We start from the raw sequence: 19,172 nt of genomic DNA, 5'->3' as shown, positions 1-19,172 counted from the left end.
CATCCAAGTAAGCCAAATGTTATTTGAATCACTCTTACTCATCATATAACCTCTATTAGAGAGGTGAGTACATACGTCCCACAAATGGAAATGGACCCTACAATGTGATCAAGGCTATCATAACAAGATGCCAACTAATTTCGAACTCAACTTTGACAATAAGGACACAACTTAACCACTTGTAGGAGAATTATTAATGCATGTAAAATCAAATTGTAATACTCAATTAGGACATATTGAATTGTAAGTCATTGAAGAAAGTTGAGGTTGCACCATACAACTAATTGGTAATACGGGGAATAGATGAACCTCTTAGAAGACCTTACATGGTTTCTTCTCTCATCAATGTGGGATTCATTCTCAACATGCCCCCTAACGTATGGCAAATTTTCAAGTCAAACACGTGGACAACAGAAACAGGGTGACGTGGGGCGCGTGTGGCCATTAGGCTTCACACATGAGACAACTTGCTCTGATACCATAAAAAAAGTTGAGGTTCTACCATAAAACTAATTGGCAATATGAGGAGTAGCCCAACCTCTTATAAGCCCTTGCAAGGTTTCTCCTTCCATCAATGTGGGATTCATTAGTCACGCTCATGTTTGTTAGCTTATTATACATAAGCTAAGGTGAAGATTCATTAAAAGAAGATTAGGGCAGCGCTGCAGGAATGTGTTGCGAGAGGCATTCAACCCATTGAGAGTGAAACAGATGCGAAGGTTTTAGTGCAGATTTTTAAAAAGGATATAGATACTGATGCAATGTTGGAAGGTTTGATTCATGATGTTTGGAGGCTTGCCCAATCATTGCAGTTTGTTGTATTCAAGTACTCCCACAGAGAAAGCAATCAAGCTGCGCATGCTATAGCGTCCTTTGTGTCTACACATGGGGGAGATCATTCATGGGATTATATTGGTTCGGATTTTATTTTCCATATTTTGGTGGAAGATGTAAACATTTCTCTTAGAAATCTAATAAAATCCATATCTGAGTAAAAAAAAAATATTAGTAATTAAATAATATGTTGCGAGTTATATATTAGTTAGAGTGTAAATAGTAGTTTATTGTCTCACATTGATGAAGTACATATGTAATACCAATTGTAACTCCTATATATACTCCACTTTGGAGATTAATGAATATATAAGAAATTCTCAAATATTGTCATATATATTTTTGGTATTTACCATGTTTAGTTTAATATTGGTATTTACCATGTTTAGTTCAATATGGTATCAGAGCAGTTCGCTTTTGGTGACCTGTGTGCTTTAATTTTGTGCCCACATTTTTCGGGATTTCCTTCGTAAAAAAATTTTTAAAAAAAAAAAAGTGAATAGTGGCACGCTACAGTACAATGCGCGAACAGTAGCTTTGTGAACAGTTCCATCTACAGTGATCTTCCGTGAATAGTACTCTGCTACAGTGCCGTGAACAGTCTCTGCTACAGTATCTGGTAAATTGTTTTCATTCCGCTGCGTATTTTTTGTGCCTTTATTGTTCGTGATTTTTGTTCAATGGCTCAATATAATCACAGTGTTATTATGCATCTTGGTGGAACAAATAAATGGATAATAGATATTAGGGCCACTGATCATGTGACTAGTGACCCTAGAGTGTTTGATGAGTTATGCGACTATATTCATGATCCGTATGTTACTAGTGCAAATGGAGCACATTCCCCTGTGAAAGGTGAAGGCACTATCTCTCTAACTCCAACCTTATCATTGGTCCGTGTTTTACTTGTTCCTGATCTTAAGTGCAATCTTTTGTCGGTAGGAAAACTTTTTGATATCTTATATTGTTCTGCTCACTTCTACCCTACGTATTGTTATTTTTAAGATATTCAAACTCAAAAGATAATTGGTCATGGTAAAAGAATAGGGGGTTTGTACATCTTGACTATGGAGGATACTGTTGTTTCTGGTTCAAATAATCATCAAGTTTTAAGTGCTAAAGTGGATGACAGACATCAAATTTGGTTGTGGCATCGACGATTGGGACATCCATCATTCAGTTATATGAAACATCTATTTCCTTCTTTGTTTCGCACTTGTAGTGATTCAGAGTTCAAATGTGAAACATGTGTCATGGCTAAGAGTCATCGTGCTTCATTTCTTGTAAGTGATTCTAAAGCTACTTTACCATTTGATTTGATATATTCTGATGTGTGGGGTCCGGTGAAAGTTACTTCTAATGGATTCCGTTGGTTTGTTACTTTTATTTATGATTGCACTCGGTTAACTTGGGTGTTCTTGATGAAGAATAAGAGTGATGTTCCGTCACTTTTTCAAGAATTTTGTACAATGGTGTCTACTCAGTTTCAAACCAAAGTTAAGGTCTTCAGGTCTGATAATGGGGGAGAATATGTGAATCACACTTTGGCATGTTTTTTTTCGTGATCATGATATTATTCACCAAACGACTACTCCGTTTACACCCTAACAAAATGGTGTGTCCGAACGGAAGAATCATCAAATAATGGAAGTTGCTTGCGCCTTGATGTTGGATAAATGTGTTCCTAATCATTTGTAGGGTCATGCTGTTTTGGCTGCTGTGTATTTGATCAATTGTGTTCCAAGTAGGGTTCTTGATTTTCAGACATCGTTCAATGTGCTATAAAAACATGTTTTTCTTGTTTCTATATCAAAGCTTCCTCCGAAAGTGTTTGGGTGTATTGTGTATGTGCATGTCTACTCTCATCAGCAGAGTAAACTTGATACATGTGCTCTCCGGTGTGTCTTTATTGGGTATGCTAACAATCAGAAAGGCTATAAGTGTTATCATCATCCGACTCAAAAAACTTATATTACCATGGATGTCACCTTCCATGAGGAAGTTTCGTATTTTGTGAAGCCCTCTTCCGACTCTCCACTTCAGGGGGAGATGGGGAGTGAAGTGCAGATTCAAAAAGATGGTATGGATGATGTGTTAAAGGCAGAGTTGGGAACAGAACCTATTATGTTGTGTGATACTGATCAGTGGACTACAGATAGTGATTGGTCACCTGTTATTCCCAGAACTATTTCTACTGACGATAGATCAGATGTGCCCAGCGAGTTGTTTGTTAGTATGTCTGACGAATTACCTTCTAATGATCGGTTGCCTGCTGCTGATATGTCCAACGAGTTGCCTGATGATGGTTCGTCCAGTGATGATTCTTCTAACAGTTTGGTACAAGATGGTGGCATACATGAGGTAAATTCTGACGATTCTTTTACTTATCAGTTGCCTCCACGAGCTAATCGTTGAAAACCTAAAGTACAATATAAGCCTGATATGCATGCCAAAGCCAAATATCCTATCAACAATTATGTGTCTACTCATCGTTTATCCAAACCATATACATCTTAAATATGTCAGCTATCTAGTGTATCAATTCCAACAAAATTGCAAGATTCTTTGTCTGACCCTCAGTGGGTTAATGCCATGCAAGTTGAGATGGAAGCTTTGGAATAGAATTTTACCTGGGATTTGGTTCCTTTACCAAACGGAAAAAAAGTCGTTGGATGTAGATGAGTGTTTACTATTAAGTACAAAGCAGATGGTTCTATTGACCGGTATAAAGCTAGATTAGTTGCTAAGGGTTATACTCAAACCTATAGGGTGGATTATCAGAAGACATTTGCTCATGTTGCCAAACTTAATATTGTGCGTGTTCTTCTGTCCCTAGCAGCAAACCAGGATTGGCATCTGTTGCAGTTTGATGTTAAGAATGCTTTCCTTCATGGTGATCTTAAGGAGGAAGTGTATATGGATCTCCTACCTGGTATTGGAACATCTCCTGGAAAAGGTGTTGTATAGAGGTTATGAAAGGCCTTGTATGGTTTGCAACAATCTCCTAGAGCGTGGTTTGGGAGGTTTACAAGTTCAATGAAGAAGTTTGGGTATATCCAGAGTCATTCAGATCATACTTTGTTTCTAAAACGACAAAATGGTAAGCTAACTACATTGATTATTTATGTTGATGACATGATTGTGACTGGTGACGATCAGAAGGAGATACAACGTCTTCAAAAGTACCTAGCTACTGAGTTTGAGATGAAAGAATTTGGTGAATTGAAGTATTTTCTTGGAATCGAGGTTGCACGATCCAAGCATGGTATTTTTCTGTCTCAACGGAAATATGTTCTTGATTTGTTAGCTGAAATAGGTATGTTAGATTGCAAACCTGTTGATACTCCAATTGAGCAGAATCATCGTCTGTGCTTATTTCCAGATTAAGTTCCTACTCATAAGGAACGATATCAGAGGCTTGTGGGGAGATTAATTTATTTGTCTCACACTCGCCCTAACATTGCTTATGTAGTTAGTGTGGTAAGTCAGTTTATGCACTCACCTAGTGAAGCTCATATGGATGCAGTAACCCGTATTTTGAGGTACTTGAAGATGACTCTTGGCAGAGGCCTGTTTTTCTCCAAGAATGGTCATTTGAATGTCGAAGGGTATACAGATGCAAATTGGGCAGGTTCTATCACTGATCGGCGATCTACATCTAGATACTTTACATTTGTGGGTGGTAATTTAGTTACTTGGAGAAGCAAGAAACAAAAAGTGGTGGCTAGGTCAAGTGCAGAAGCTGAGTTTCGTGGTATGTCGCATGGTGTATGTGAGTTGTTGTGGTTGAAAAAATTGTTAAGAGATCTTGGGTTTAACCCCAAAGGTGCTATGAAACTTCATTGTGATAACAAGGCTGCTATTGAGATTGCTCATAATCCAGTGCAACATGATCGAACAAAACATGTGGAGATTGATCGACATTTCATTAAGGAAAAATTGGATGCTAAAATTATTATGTTTCCGTTTGTGAGATCTGAAGATCAACTTGCTGATGCTCTTACTAAGGCTATGTTTAATAATGTGTTTTCCAACTCGCTTGACAAGTTGGGCATGCGTGACATCTTTACACCAACTTGAGGGGGAGTGTTGCGAGTTATATATTAGCTAGAGTGTAAATAATAGTTTATTGTCCCACATTGGTGAAGTACATATGTAATACCAATTGTAACTCCTATATATACTCCACTTTGGAGATTAATGAATATATAAGAAATTCCCAAATATTGTCATATATATTTTTGGTATTTACTATGTTTAGTTTAATATTGGTATTTACCATGTTTAGTTCAATATAATATATTGTGATTTTAGTAAACAATGATGACCAACTTATACAATACATTTGTTACTACTTTTACTACAAAGTTATTTATTTGTAACCAAATGAATGAAATTGACCACGATATTAAAATTTAAAGAATACAATGGAAAGAATATTTTGAGGTCTCTTCCAAACAACTTCTAACATTTGGGCAAATCAAGTGGTGGTGGAGGCAAAGTAGACTCTGGCGTTGGTCCATTTTCAACCTCAAAAGCCATTCCCAGCCCCCATGGCAGATGCACGTCCAAATGACAGTACATGTACCATATACCTGAAACAACAGTTTAAAACAAACAATCATAAATTAATGGGTAAATTACACTTTCATACCTCAGGTTTGGGGTCAATTTCAACCTTGTACAACAACTTTAAAACATTTCACTTTCATACCTCAAGTGCTATTTTATTTCAATATAATACATCCGTTAGATTTTCCATCCATTAATCCGTTAAATGCTGACATGGCTGCCAAATGTCTGCCACGTGGCAAATATATATATATATATTTTTTAAAAACCTGAATTTTCTCAAAAAAAAAACAAAAAAAAAAAAAAAAAAAACCCAGATCTGCAAGAAGAAGAAGAATAGGGAGGAAGAAAGAAAAAGAAAAAAAAATTGTCCTCCCCCCCAGCAACCCAGAAGAAGAAGAAGAAGAAGAGGAAGAAGAACAAGAAGAAGAGGAGGAGGAAGAAGAAGAAGCAGAAGAAGAAGAGGGAGGAAGAAAAGAAAAAAAAAAATTTGCCCCTCCCCCCCCCCCCACCCAGCGACCCAGAAGAAGAAGAAGAGGGAGGAAGAAAAGAAAAAAAAAATTGTCCCTAACCCCCCCTCCCCAACCCCAGCGACACAAAAGAAAAGAAGAAGAGGGAGGAAGAAGAAGAAGAAGAGGGAGGAAGAAAAGAAAAAAAAATTTGTCCCCCCCCCCCAACGACCCAGAAGAAGAAGAAAAGGGAGGAAGAAAAGAAAAAAAAATTGTCCCTAACCCCCCCCCAACCCCAGCGACAAAGAAGAAGAAGAAGAGGAAGAAGAAGAAAAAGAAGAGGAAGAAGAAGAAGAAGAGGAAGAAGAGGGAGGAAGAAAAGAAAAAAAAAATTGTCCCAAACCCCCCCCCCCCAACCCCAGTGACAAAGAAGAAGAAGAAGAGGAAGAAGAAGAAGAAGAAGAAGAAGAAAAGGGAGGAAGAAAAGAAAAAAAAAAATTGTCCCTAACCCCACCCCCCCCCCCCCAACCCCAGCGACAAAGAAGAGGAAGAAGAGGAAGAAAAAGAAAAAGAAGAGGAGGAATAAGAAGAAGAAGAGGGAGGAAGAAAAGAAAAAAAAATTAAAAAATATTTTTTTTTGCCACATGGCAGACATTTGGCAGCCACATGGCACAAATGTGGCAGCCACGTCAACATTTAACAGATTAATGAATAGAAAATCTAACGGATGTATTATATTGAAATAAAATAGTACTTGAGGTATGAAAGTGAAATGTTTTAAAGTTGTTGTATGGAGTTGTAATAGACCTCAAAACCTGAGGGGCTACTGTGTAATTTACCCTAAATTAATTGTTTATAATACATTAAAATACAATGAAACTTAATTAAACAAAGGATTAAGAAAACTAACCAGGATTATTTGCTTGAAACCTGATCACAGCCCATCCTCCGACTGGCACACCAATTGTGTTACGTATTTACGGATTAACAAAGTTAAACTTTTTGGGGTGATTAATCAGGTCGTAATTTCCAAACCCTTGTGCCAACACGTGGAAATTGAAGCCGTGGAGATGCATCGGGTGGTTCTTGATGACCAAAAATGCTGTGTTCTGAAGCACCATCTCTACTGTTGAATTGAATTTCAGCATCTTGACCTTGGTTGATTTTGGCGCGTATATCAATGATAGGTCAAGGCTGATGTTCGTGTACGTGTAGTCAAATTTGACTGGAGGCTCGTCAGGAAAGTTTCTGGTGTAAACCCCGCTCACATTGTGAAATTGTGCTTCCAACATGGATATATTGCTTGGGCGCATGGATCTAGTGGTTGAGTTATCAAAGTCGATGGTGCCACTAGCACTAGCGTATGGAGTGGCGGCCATGTAATAAGATCCAATAGGTTGATTGAATTTGACAAGAACGTCGGTGGTCTGACCAGGTCCGGTAACCACCACGTCGCTGACGTAAGGAGTGGTGTAGATAGCGTCGATGGCGACAACTGTCATCTTGTGATTGGCTATCTTGAAGAAGAGCTGGGTATTGAGTCCATCGTTAATTAAGCGTAGCAGGTAGGTCTTTCCTCTCACCACACTTAGTTGATATGATTCTGATAATTTGATGTCAATTTGTTAATACTCATCATGCAAAAATAACACATAAACTAAATCAATAAATTTACGTGTATGCATGCATGGTTACGTACGATTTTGAGAGCAATCGTAAAGATCGCCGGGAAGTCCATTGATGGTGTAAGCATTTGAAATGTTAGGAGCAATTCCTTTAGACATGCCTTCTTCCTCAATGTCAACCACATTGCCAAAGTACATATTACGATTAACCTTAAGCAAGTTGAATGGTATAGTTTAATCGTTAATTACCTAACAAGATGGGAACTTCTTTGGCGGGCTTGGGGAAGGGGAAGGATCGACCGGCTTTCGGGTGGATTATGAGCGCTCCGTGGACAGTTGCACGGAGCCATGAAATGTGGGCATGCCACCAAAGGGTGCCTTCTTGTCTAGTGATATTAAATTTGTAAGTATAACGTTGTCCGGGGCGTATAGGGCATTGAATTACATATGTAGGCCCATCCACCCATGGACTCAGAAGTTGAAAGATTCCATGCTTGCATTAAGAAAGAAACTATACAACGTGAACAAAACTTTAACTCAACTTTCCCCTTGGGGGTTGTTAAATGGTTTTGAATAATTGGTATTTACCAGTGAATAGTAAAAGAGCTAGCTCAAAGGCTAAGCGTGCCATATGGGGAACAAATTAAAAGAGCTAGCTCAAGGGAAATGAGAAGTTTGAGAATCGTCTATTGTTATGGAATATTGTATTTTGGAGAAATTAGGTTCTAATCTTTCCTTTTACTACTTCATTGATTAAAATCCTATTCTTTTTTAATTTTTGATGAAGGTCTTTGGGTATTAATAACATCATTAATTATTTCAATAATAAAATATTTTTTTATTTCTAAATATATTAATTTAATGTTAAAAATGTTACAATTAGTATATTTATATTTATATTTATGACTAAATTTTTTTATCATATATTTTTAGTTTTAGTTTGTACCCTTTTTTAATTTGTACCAATTTTCTTTTCAATTTTAATTTGTACCCATATATTAATTTCTTTTTGTGCCCATATTTTTTAAAGTTTATTTGTATTTGTACCCATATTTTTTTTATTTGTACTTTTTATTTTGCTAAATGTACTCATGCTAATTATATGTACCCATTCATGTAAAACTTTTTAATCTTAAAATGTATTCATTATTAAATATATCAATTTGTTATATGTAAAATGTACCTTTTTTATATATAAAATCTATTCAATTTTTTTTTCTAATCCATTTTTAAACTTACATGGGTACATTAATTTTTTTTTCTTTGATTTTAAAATGTATCCATGTCAAGTTTAATCGAAGAAATTTACTAATGTTATTAAGCCTAATATCTTCTTTTTTTTGTGTGCTTTTGAAGAATGTACCCATGTTTTGATACAATAATTTTTTTGGTTAATTTTGATGAATGTACCCATGTTTATACACACACACACACACAATAGTATATTTATATTTTAATATTTTAGTCCCACAAAATATGGTTTTTTTATTTAAAATCTCATTTATATAAACAACTAAAATTTCTAATTTTTAATTTAAAAAATATAGTAACGTACATAGAAATAAATTATCACATTAATTTCAGCGACATCGACTAAAAATTAAAAACCAACAATATTTCAATCAAAGAATATTCATAGCTAATGACAGCATCCAAAGTCTCCTTTGTATTTTTCTTGTGATATCTCAGAGGTCGATATATGCTATGTTTATAGGCATTTGGAAAGTAGTTGGTAACCCATTATTTCCACAATTACGTGGAAAATTAGCAAACAAATTTGCATTTGTTTTGACAAGGACTTTGAAATGTCGAAGATAAAGGTATATAAAATGACTTTGGTATCGTATATGCAGTTAACAGTTTGTTTAAATTGGGGATCCGTCAGAGAATGCTAGGATAAAGATATGAACACAAGTCAGAAACTTTGTTCTTCAAGCAACCAACCATGTTGAATAACGTCGATCAATTTGACCGTGTCCAAACTACACTTTACAGGCTGACGAATTTTAAGAAAAGGGAACTCTCGCGGTGTACTAGAAGAACACGTTTAGATTTGAATAGTTCTGAATGTAAACCTAGTACGGAAGTACGTTGACATTAGAAATATTAAGTATTTTTGTTAAGTGGAAAAGGTCGCGTGCCATTTGTGTAAATGTATTTTTCTTTTTTGTATTTAATTTAGGAAGAATTCTCAGTACTTAAGAAATTAAAAGGTTTATGTTTAGCTAAGTCCCGAGTACTCTATACAAAATTTATTTCTTAATCATACACTCTATTCTGTCGCTCTTTACATTCCGTACTCATCCCATTCTCTCAACTTGATCAAATAATATACGTTACTTTAGCTGATGTGTCAGGGATTCAATTTGTTAATTTGTTGAGGTTTTTTTTACAATTAGGACGTCTTAAACCCCAAAGATTGTCATTACCCATAATAGAATAAATATATATATTATATAACTATTTGGTCTTTTTTTTTTAGGAAAACTAACGAAAAAAAAAAAAAAAAAACTTTAGTTTTAAAGAAAAATGACAAATAAAGGTGTGGTGAATAGTACCACGGAAAGGTAAAAATATTGTTTTTCATTAAAAGTAAACAGTATTGGAAGTGTTTCGTTAAATCTTCCTTTTTTTCTATGTATAACTAGCATATGGTCACACACAAAGTGTGAGAGGAACTTTGTTTTAAAAATGGAAGGAGAGAGGAAGTGAGGGAGAACATGGGAGTGGAGAGGGAGGGGAGAGAGCTTTATTTTATTTATTTAGATGTATGTTAAAATTACATGTAGGTAAGGCTTTGAAAAAAAAAAACAAAATTTTGGTTGTGTGAAATTATATTATTGCCCATATTTCTTATTCATGTTCAATTTTAATTAGAGGGTTAGAATGATAATTTCATGGGATTTTAGTTAACAATTAGAATTCTATTAATAGGTAGTTTAGATGTGGGGGGTGGGATACTATATTGTTTACTTAATTACATGTACATGATATGTTATGTTTTTTTATCAACCAATATGATACGGGAAATGTATATTGTATATTTGGAGTATGAAATAATAAACAATAGATAGAAAACAGAGAAAGTAATAAATATGCATGTGGAAATAATTAATTAAAGAGATGTGATATCCATATATCATTTTTTTATTTTTTACACATTTTTTTAATTTTCAGCCATTGGATTAGATGAATTGAAGAAAATCAAATAATAAAAATTAACAAGTGGTGTGTGTGAAGTAAAAAATTATGTGTAAATAGCACACCCCTTAATTAAATTCATTTCACAGATGTGCAGATAACAATTATAAAATTTGTTTCAGTATATTGAGTAACAATGAATTGATATTTGTTTCTTGGAGAGGGAGATAAATCTCGAAGACTTTTCAATAAGTTGACAAGATCTCATGATCATTTCGCCGTTGCTACGAATCCCACCCATCTCAGCTGACCGTTCGATGAAACCCTAAACCACTACTCATGCATTCCAACTTTGACCGATTAAAATCCCAGAAATTGAACCAAATTTCTGGAAGGGGTTGTCTTATGTGGCGGTAGACATAAATGGTCACATCACAGATATGGTCAACTTTATTTTGGATCCTCAGGTCATACTCAAATTCGTTATTGGTTTGTTAATTAAAACGATATTCATTTGATTAACCCATAACACCAAACTGCCACAGTCACCACCTTTGATAATGCAGGGACATTCGAAAATTATGAGAGAGAACTGTCTTAATTTGGTCACCTAAAGTTAGGTTTAAGAAAATTTTCAATGGAATCAACAATTTCGCTTGTCTCTGTTCAACGAAACTATTGGTATTAAAAGAAAAGTAATTAATCTATCTTAATCCCCGTCGTCGCCTCCTCATTTATGTATAATCGACTTTACGTGGTTGATGATTTGGTTAGAAATTGTTATATATATCCAGACAAAGAAAAGTACTGGAGGACCACTAAAAATTCGCACACGTAAAAGGCCTTTGATCGAGTCTTGTAAAGCTGGTGGGGAAATTAGCTAGTCTTCTAAACTTCCAACAATTTATATTTTTTTTTCCGAACAACAATTTTATATTTAAGAGATTAAATAATAATAAAATGTGCCCAATATTTATGATGATACATACAAAATAAAATATCTACAAAATATATATTATTTGCTCATCATAAATTTACATATAGGTAGATTAATTAGTATAATATATTTGATCAAATATGTAGTACTGTGCATATACACATACATACATATATATATTTGAACATATAGTAGTACTATATATATAGGTAAATTATACATATTGAGCTTATCGTAGTACTGTCACATCCCGGCTTGGGTCCACCACATCTCGGGCCCGTTCCACCACCGTAGCACGATATTGTTCGCTTTGGGTTTAACATTCTCTCACAGTTTTGTTTTTGGGAACTCACGAGCAACTTCTCAGTGGGTCACCCATCATGGGAGTGCTCTGGCCTTCTTCTCGCTTAACTTCGGAGTTCCTACGGAACTCGAAGCCAGTGAGCTCCCAAAAGGCCTCGTGCTACGTAGGGATGATAATATACATTTAAGGATCACTCTCCTGGGTGATGTGGGATGTCACAATCCACCCCCTTAGGGGCCCGACGTCCTCGTCAGCACACTTCTGGCCAGGGATTGGCTCTGATATCATTTTGTTACATCCCGGCCTGGGTCTACCACATCCCGGGCCCGTTCCACCACCGTAGCATGATATTATCCGCTTTGGGCTTACCATTCCCTCACGGTTTTGTTTCTGGGAACTCACACGAGAACTTCCCAGTGGGTCACCTATCATGAGATTGCTCTCTCGCGCTACTCGCTTAACTTCAGAGTTCCGATGGAACTCGAAGCCAGTGAGCTCCCAAAAGGTCTCATGCTAGGTAGAGATGGGAATATACATATAAGGCTTACATAATCCACTCCCCTAGGCGATGTGGGATGTTACAATCCACCCCCTTAGGGGCCCGACGTCCTCGTCGGTACACTTCCGGCCAGGGATTGGCTCTGATACCAAATTATCACATTCCGGCCTAGGTCCACCACATCCCGGACCCGTTCCACCACCGTAGCACGATATTTTCCTCTTTGGGCTTACCATTCCCTCACGGTTTTTGTTTTTTGGAACTTACGAGCAACTTCTCAGTGGGTCACCCATCCTAGGAATGCTCTGGCCTCCTTCTCGCTTAACTTCAGAGTTCCTACGAATTCCGAAGCCAGTGTGCTCCCAAAAGGCCTCATGCTAGATAGGGATGGGAATACATATTTAAGGATCACTCCCCTTGGCGATGTGGGATATCACAATTCACCCCCCTTAAGGGCCCGACGTCCTCGTCGGCACATTTCCGACCAGGGATTGGCTCTGATACCATTTTGTCACATTCCGGCCTGGGTCTACCATATCCCGGGCTCGTTCCACCACCGTAGCACGATATTTTCCGCTTTGGGCTTACTATTCCCTCACGGTTTTGTTTTTGGGAACTCACGAGCAACTTCCCAGTGGGTTACCCTTCCTGGGAGTGCTTTGGCCTCCTTCTCGCTTAACTTCGGAGTTCTTATGGAACCCGAAGCCAGTGAGCTCCCAAAAGGCCTTGTGCTAGGTAGGGATGGGAATATACATTTAAGGATCACTTCCTTGGGCGATGTGGGATGTCACAATCCACCCCTCTTAAGGGCCCGACGTCCTCGTCGGCACACCTCCGGCCAGGGATTGGCTCTGATACCATTTTGTCACATCCCGGCCTGGGTCCACCACATCCCGGGCTCGTTCCACCACCGTAGCACGATATTGTCCGCTTTGGGCTTACCATTCCCTCACGGTTTTGTTTCTAGGAACTCACATGAGAACTTCCTAGTGGATCACCCATCATGGGATTGCTCTCTCGAGCTACTCGCTTAACTTCAGAGTTTCGATGGAACCCGAAGCTAGTGAGCTCCCAAAATGCCTCATGCTAGGTAGAGATGGGAATATAATATAACCATGCATTATTTATGACAAATCAAATAATAATATGAAGTCAAATTACAATCGAAAACAAAGAAGAAAGACTTTTATCTTTTGAGTTTTAGAAACAATGCTTATTTCAATTTACAATAATGGTTTTAACTTTAGTTTTGATAAATTAGTGGAGTTAATAATACAATCTTGCATGATTTAGAACGAATTAAACAATAATATTAAGTCAAATCGAAATTTAAAAAAACAAAAAAAATTTTAATTTTTGGGTTTTAGAAATAGTAATTTTAACTTTATTTTGAGCGAACTTATAGTAATTTACATTTCAATGATAAATTCTTTTTTTTTTTGGGGGTTTGATAAACAATTCTTATTTTAATTTACAAACAAAAAATTTAACTTTAGTTAAATCTTTTGGGTTTGTGTCCTATTTTTGAGTTAAATAATAAAGAAAACTAATGAAATGGTTTCAAAATCCTAATCTTAACAAAAAAATTCAACTAACTTTATTTAATGGTTAGGACAAAATTCAATATCAAACTAGTCCTGTAACAACTCGTCACTAATTTTACGATTTTATTAATTTTAAAAGAGTGAATTGACGAAAATGCCCTAGTGGAGAGATTGTTGATTTTCGTTGATTGTCATTTCGTGACGCGTATGAGCTATTATTTTACCGTATTCTCGAAGTACTCAACGGTACGAACACGTGGGCGCAATTTAAGATGTTGGGTATGACACCATTTGAGATGTTGTATAGCGAATTCTACGGATAGCACGTGGTGTACATAAGAGTATTGCGAAGAGGTATTTGAAGGTTTGAGATTACGATGTTGGAAATTATGTGCTATAGACGATGTCGCCCAAGAGGGTAGTGCATGAGCCCGATTGAGGCATAAATCTGACGACTTATGCACAGTTTCCCAATCAGGGGCAAGATGGTAATATTACACCCTCGAAAATTTATTACTTGCTTATCAAGACAATAGTGAGTTGTCGGTATTGTGAGTTGTAGACCATAATATTGATAGCTTATTTGTTGGGTTCGTTAAGCAAGTGAACAAGTAATCCCATCTACGTTAGTATATTTATTTATTTATTGTTTGGGCTTGACCCAAAGATACTACACTTATTCTTGGAGTACGTGATGCTACAAGTGCGTAGGTGAAATTTTTGTATGTTCAGTTTTGATTTCAGTACAACTATTTTAATTTTACGTTATTATATACGTATTTTGGCATTATGTTATTATATATCTATTTTTGACTTCACGTTTTTATAAAAGTATTATATCATAGTATTGTACTAAAGGAGAAGAAAAGTTTGAGTTTGGAGGGGCATGAAAGAGGAATGATTGTAACCCGATCGCGACAGAATGACATTCTCATTTATGCAACCGTTCGGACTTGATATCTTCTTTATATATTTTTTTTCTTCCTATTTTTTGGAGTATTTTATGTATAGCAAATTATTTCCAATTTTGAGGACGAAATTTTTTTTTATGGTGGGTAGATTGTAACAACTCGTTCCTAATTTTACGATTTTATTAATTTTAAAAGAGTGAATTGACGAAAATGCCTTAGTGGAGAGATTGTTGACTTTCATTGACCGTCATTTCGTGATGCGTATGAGCTTTATTTTACCATATTCTCGATGTACTCGACGGTACGAACGTGTAGGTGCAAATGAAATCAAAATCGAAGTTACGGTTAAAATTTTACGAAACTATGAAACTTGAGGGTGTTTTAGTAAATTTGAATTTTTGGGTATTTTATTATTTTAATAATTTTTGGTTGGATATTTTAATATTTTAAATATTTTTTTCTAGATCATGAGGTCCATACCCACACCAACTCTTCTCTCCTCTCTTGCCACGTGTCACTTATCCCCCCACTCTCTTAGACACTCTTTTTTCTCTTTATCTTCTCTCGCATCTCTCTCACTCTAACTCTATCTTCCTTTTGCAACCCCCGACGTCGAGGCCAACGTCCACCAACTCATCATCTTCTCCAGCGAGCTCCACCAAACCAACACATAAATCATCTCTCTTTCTCTATCCCTCTTGTTAATCTTTCTCTCTCACACTCTCTCTTCTCACGGCTAGGAAGCTGAGCTCCATTCAAAATCCAAGAGGATTCGGGCGAGAGTCTAATGAATCCAATAAAGGTAAGGTCTAGACCACATGTTTTGCTTTTCCCGTTTCATTTTAATGACGATTGACTCCTTATACACGTGTTTTTGCGACAATTTGGTGCAAAACTTAACTCGGGAAGTCTCCCTAGTTTTCCAACCATGACGCCGCTAGTTGCAAGCCTTTCCAGCCTATCTCGACCACGACTCGACGTGATTTTGGTATAAAATTATTCCTCTATCTTTAAGTTTCAAATACATGTATAATTTTCTGTATTATAGTTGTATTTCGAGTTTGATCGGAGCTTTGGGATTGTTGCCCAGATTCCGACCGACCCACAACCTAAAAATGGGTCGACCCAACCCATAAACCAAAACCGAACCCGTAAACCAGCCTAAACCCGGATCCGCGTACTGGATCCGACCCAACCGATTCCTAATTGGATTTGGAATATTCTTGGAAACCCTCCTAGGCTATTTTTGACACCCCTGAGTCCATTTTTGGCATCCATTTAGTGAAATTCCAAAGTTTTAACGTAGTTGACTTTTTAGGCTTGACTTTTTACGAAAATTGTCCAGGACCCTTCTTAGCATATTTCGACACCCTGATTCCAAATATGCACTCTATTTTCCCAAATTTAATGATTTTAGTTGAGTTTACTAACAAGTCTCTATTATACTTAGGTACGATCCGTATTTACTCGTTCAAACAGCTACGACTTCACAAGTATCTATGAGTGGACATTTTCTTTTATATATATATGTATATATAATTGTTTAGTTTCCATACATACATCTAATAACGAATTTTCTATGTGATGCCGTAATTAAATCAACGTTTATAAGGAATGTTGTATAATGAGAATTAGGAAATCATTATAAATCATATTAGATGCCTTAATTAGATTTACGGTTATGAATAGTATTATGTTGACTAGAATTATTGAATCACTGTGACATGACTATATTTACGTTATCTACTCATAGTGTGCTACACTATTGTTTGTACTCGCCCGAGCCAGGGCCAGGCTTCACGTGTATGTTCACATCGCACTATACGCTCACTTTGGATCCACTGTAGGTGCTAGTCCTATCCTAGATTGTTATAGGCAATTAGAACTTGTCTGTGATGTGCATAGCACCAGTCTTCACGTGATTGTAGTACTAGAGCGTAGTTCATTATTAAACCTAGTTATGTTTATGTAAGAATATCTCTGCATGAACTCGTGTGTCAACATATGTCGATGAACACTCGATATGATATGTTTATTTCTACGAGATATTGTGATTACTGGAAGTTATATGCTTATTTACAAATCATTGTGAAGTATTGCATTTTTTGAGGAATCGTTGGCTATGGTAAGTATTTTCATACTAGATGTAGTATGTTATATTTGGAAACTATACTTGTTTTACGGCGAGGGGTTATACATTTTAGAAAAGGTTTTTACAAAGCTTTATTTTTAGGCCCACTCACCCTTGTTTTTTCTCCCATCTAGGTTTTAGTGGCAGAGCTTTCGTGTCGACGAGGACTTTCTGGCAAAACGTTGTTATGGGAAAACTCCCGATTGTATAATTCTTCCTCTACCTTTGTTGTACTTTACTTATGCTCTGACATTACATGTGGATTGGGTTCAATCCGGCTCACATGTGCACTCTTGCATCTAGTCACTTTTAGTTTAAATTTATTCACATTTCCACCTCACTACACCTTATGGCTTCGTCACCTTCCTGGTGTCAGCCACCACAACTCGATTCGGAGTCCAGGTGGACATTCCGGATCGGGGTGTGTTAGTTTGCTATTAGAGCATAAGTTTAGGCAATATTGCATTCACCACACATGTGATGTAGGCATCCTCGGTTCTTGAATTTAATTAGCGAATCTTGCCACCTCATAGAGCATGAAAAACATGTTAGCTTTTCCTAAGTTTTGGGCGATTTAGGCGACTTATCAACATTTTAGATGATCATTTTGGAGAATGCCTTTAGACTTTAAGCTCCTTGCTAGGGAAATATGTAGATTTGAGATGAGTTAATGGCCCTGAAACAGGGCTATTGTGTCAATAGTTGTGTATCACCAAAGATTTACCAATCAATCCCATCATTATTCTCCCGCCTTCATTACCAAACTTTTCAAGATAGGAACCATAAATAGTTTTGATTCCTTGGCAATGCCTGTTAGAATACCACCTATCAAAATTCTTACGAAGTTTTACTTTTCGTGGTAACAACCACCTTTGGTCCCCGACTATATCTGTCAACTATAGTTATAATTTTGGATCTTCAGGAGGAAGATTATATTCTGTTAAACCCTATAATGAGTAGATCATTAGCAAATTCCTTTTCCCAACCTTAGAACACTACAATCAACACTAATTCCCAGGATTTCCTTGATGATGTACTCGTCATTACGATGAGTATAGGCATGGGAGTATGAGTTGTTATACCCTTGGCTAGAAAAAATCACATGAGCAGTAAGTAAGTAAATTTCCCTTAGAATCAACAAAACCAAGTCATTAAGACCAATTTTTACCAATCATCCGAAACCATCCACCCAAGTGGGCTCTAACCTATAATTAGCATATGGTGACACTACTTATTGACAATATTGTTTGATATCTAGAAGTTGTTAACCAGTATTCAGGCGGTATGATTTTTTATACCGAACACATGCTAGTGTCTTGTAGTGATACCTTTGTGCCAGAACATTGGTTCATAGTTTCAAGGTAATGAACAATGTCAAAATATCATAAACGCGTTAATTAACGGCATGACTGATAGACTGATTAAAAGTGACTACCTGAGCCGGAGAAATTAAAATCATAGAAATCTAGGGATATCTTAGAATATTCTCTAAGGTTAGTTATTATCCTATTAGAGTTCTAATCCTATTAGGGTAATGATTTAACTTTCCCTACTACTATAAATAAAGGCACAATGGGATGAATATGTACTCGATCGTTGTCTCAAATCATTTCCATCTTATGAGATTAATTTGAATTACTCCCGAGACTTGAAGTTGTTGGTCCAGTATACTAGTTTGGATGAGATAACATAATTGGAATGAGATTATCATTGATGATGTTTTCATTTATATGGTAGCTACAGACTTAAATGAAAGGTACGATATCGAACCATGTTCCGTTGATTAGTAACAACGTAGAACGGATTGGACAACCAAAATTACTATTCAGGTTAAATTTCTTACCAAAGTGTGTTTAGACCTATCTTTCCTACACTGCCTAAAGTAACCCTGTTGTGTTACAAGTGGAAAAGGATGCGTAATGAGATAAAGAAACAGTGCGATATGATGCATGCCTTACGGCACAAGGTTTTTCTCAAACACCATGTAGTTGACTGCAGCATTACGAAAGTGGTTAGTATTTCTCCATGGGAATATTGATACGAAGATTTTCATGTAAGTTCCCAAAGAATCACATGGACTTGTTCAAATAGTTCCAAACCACGGAACACCCTCTTAACTTGTTTGAGGCATTCACTTAAGGATTAAAGCAATCCGGCAAATGTGGTACATCCGTCTAAGTGATTATTTGATCAGTCAGGGATATGAATGAATGCCCTTGTGTGTT

At 36.5% G+C, this 19,172-nt stretch overlaps 1 pseudogene; it reads right to left on the bottom strand.

Moving 5' to 3' along the window:
• Positions 1-5,298: 5,298 nt before the first annotated feature.
• On the bottom strand, positions 5,299-17,357 carry LOC126618200 (laccase-7-like; annotated as a pseudogene).
• Between the last annotated feature and the right edge of the window lie 1,815 nt (positions 17,358-19,172).

This window comes from Malus sylvestris, chromosome 4 (genome assembly GCF_916048215.2).
Source record: "Malus sylvestris chromosome 4, drMalSylv7.2, whole genome shotgun sequence".
Classification (NCBI taxonomy): Eukaryota; Viridiplantae; Streptophyta; class Magnoliopsida; order Rosales; family Rosaceae; genus Malus; species Malus sylvestris.
This window is presented reverse-complemented; position numbering and strand designations above follow the sequence as displayed.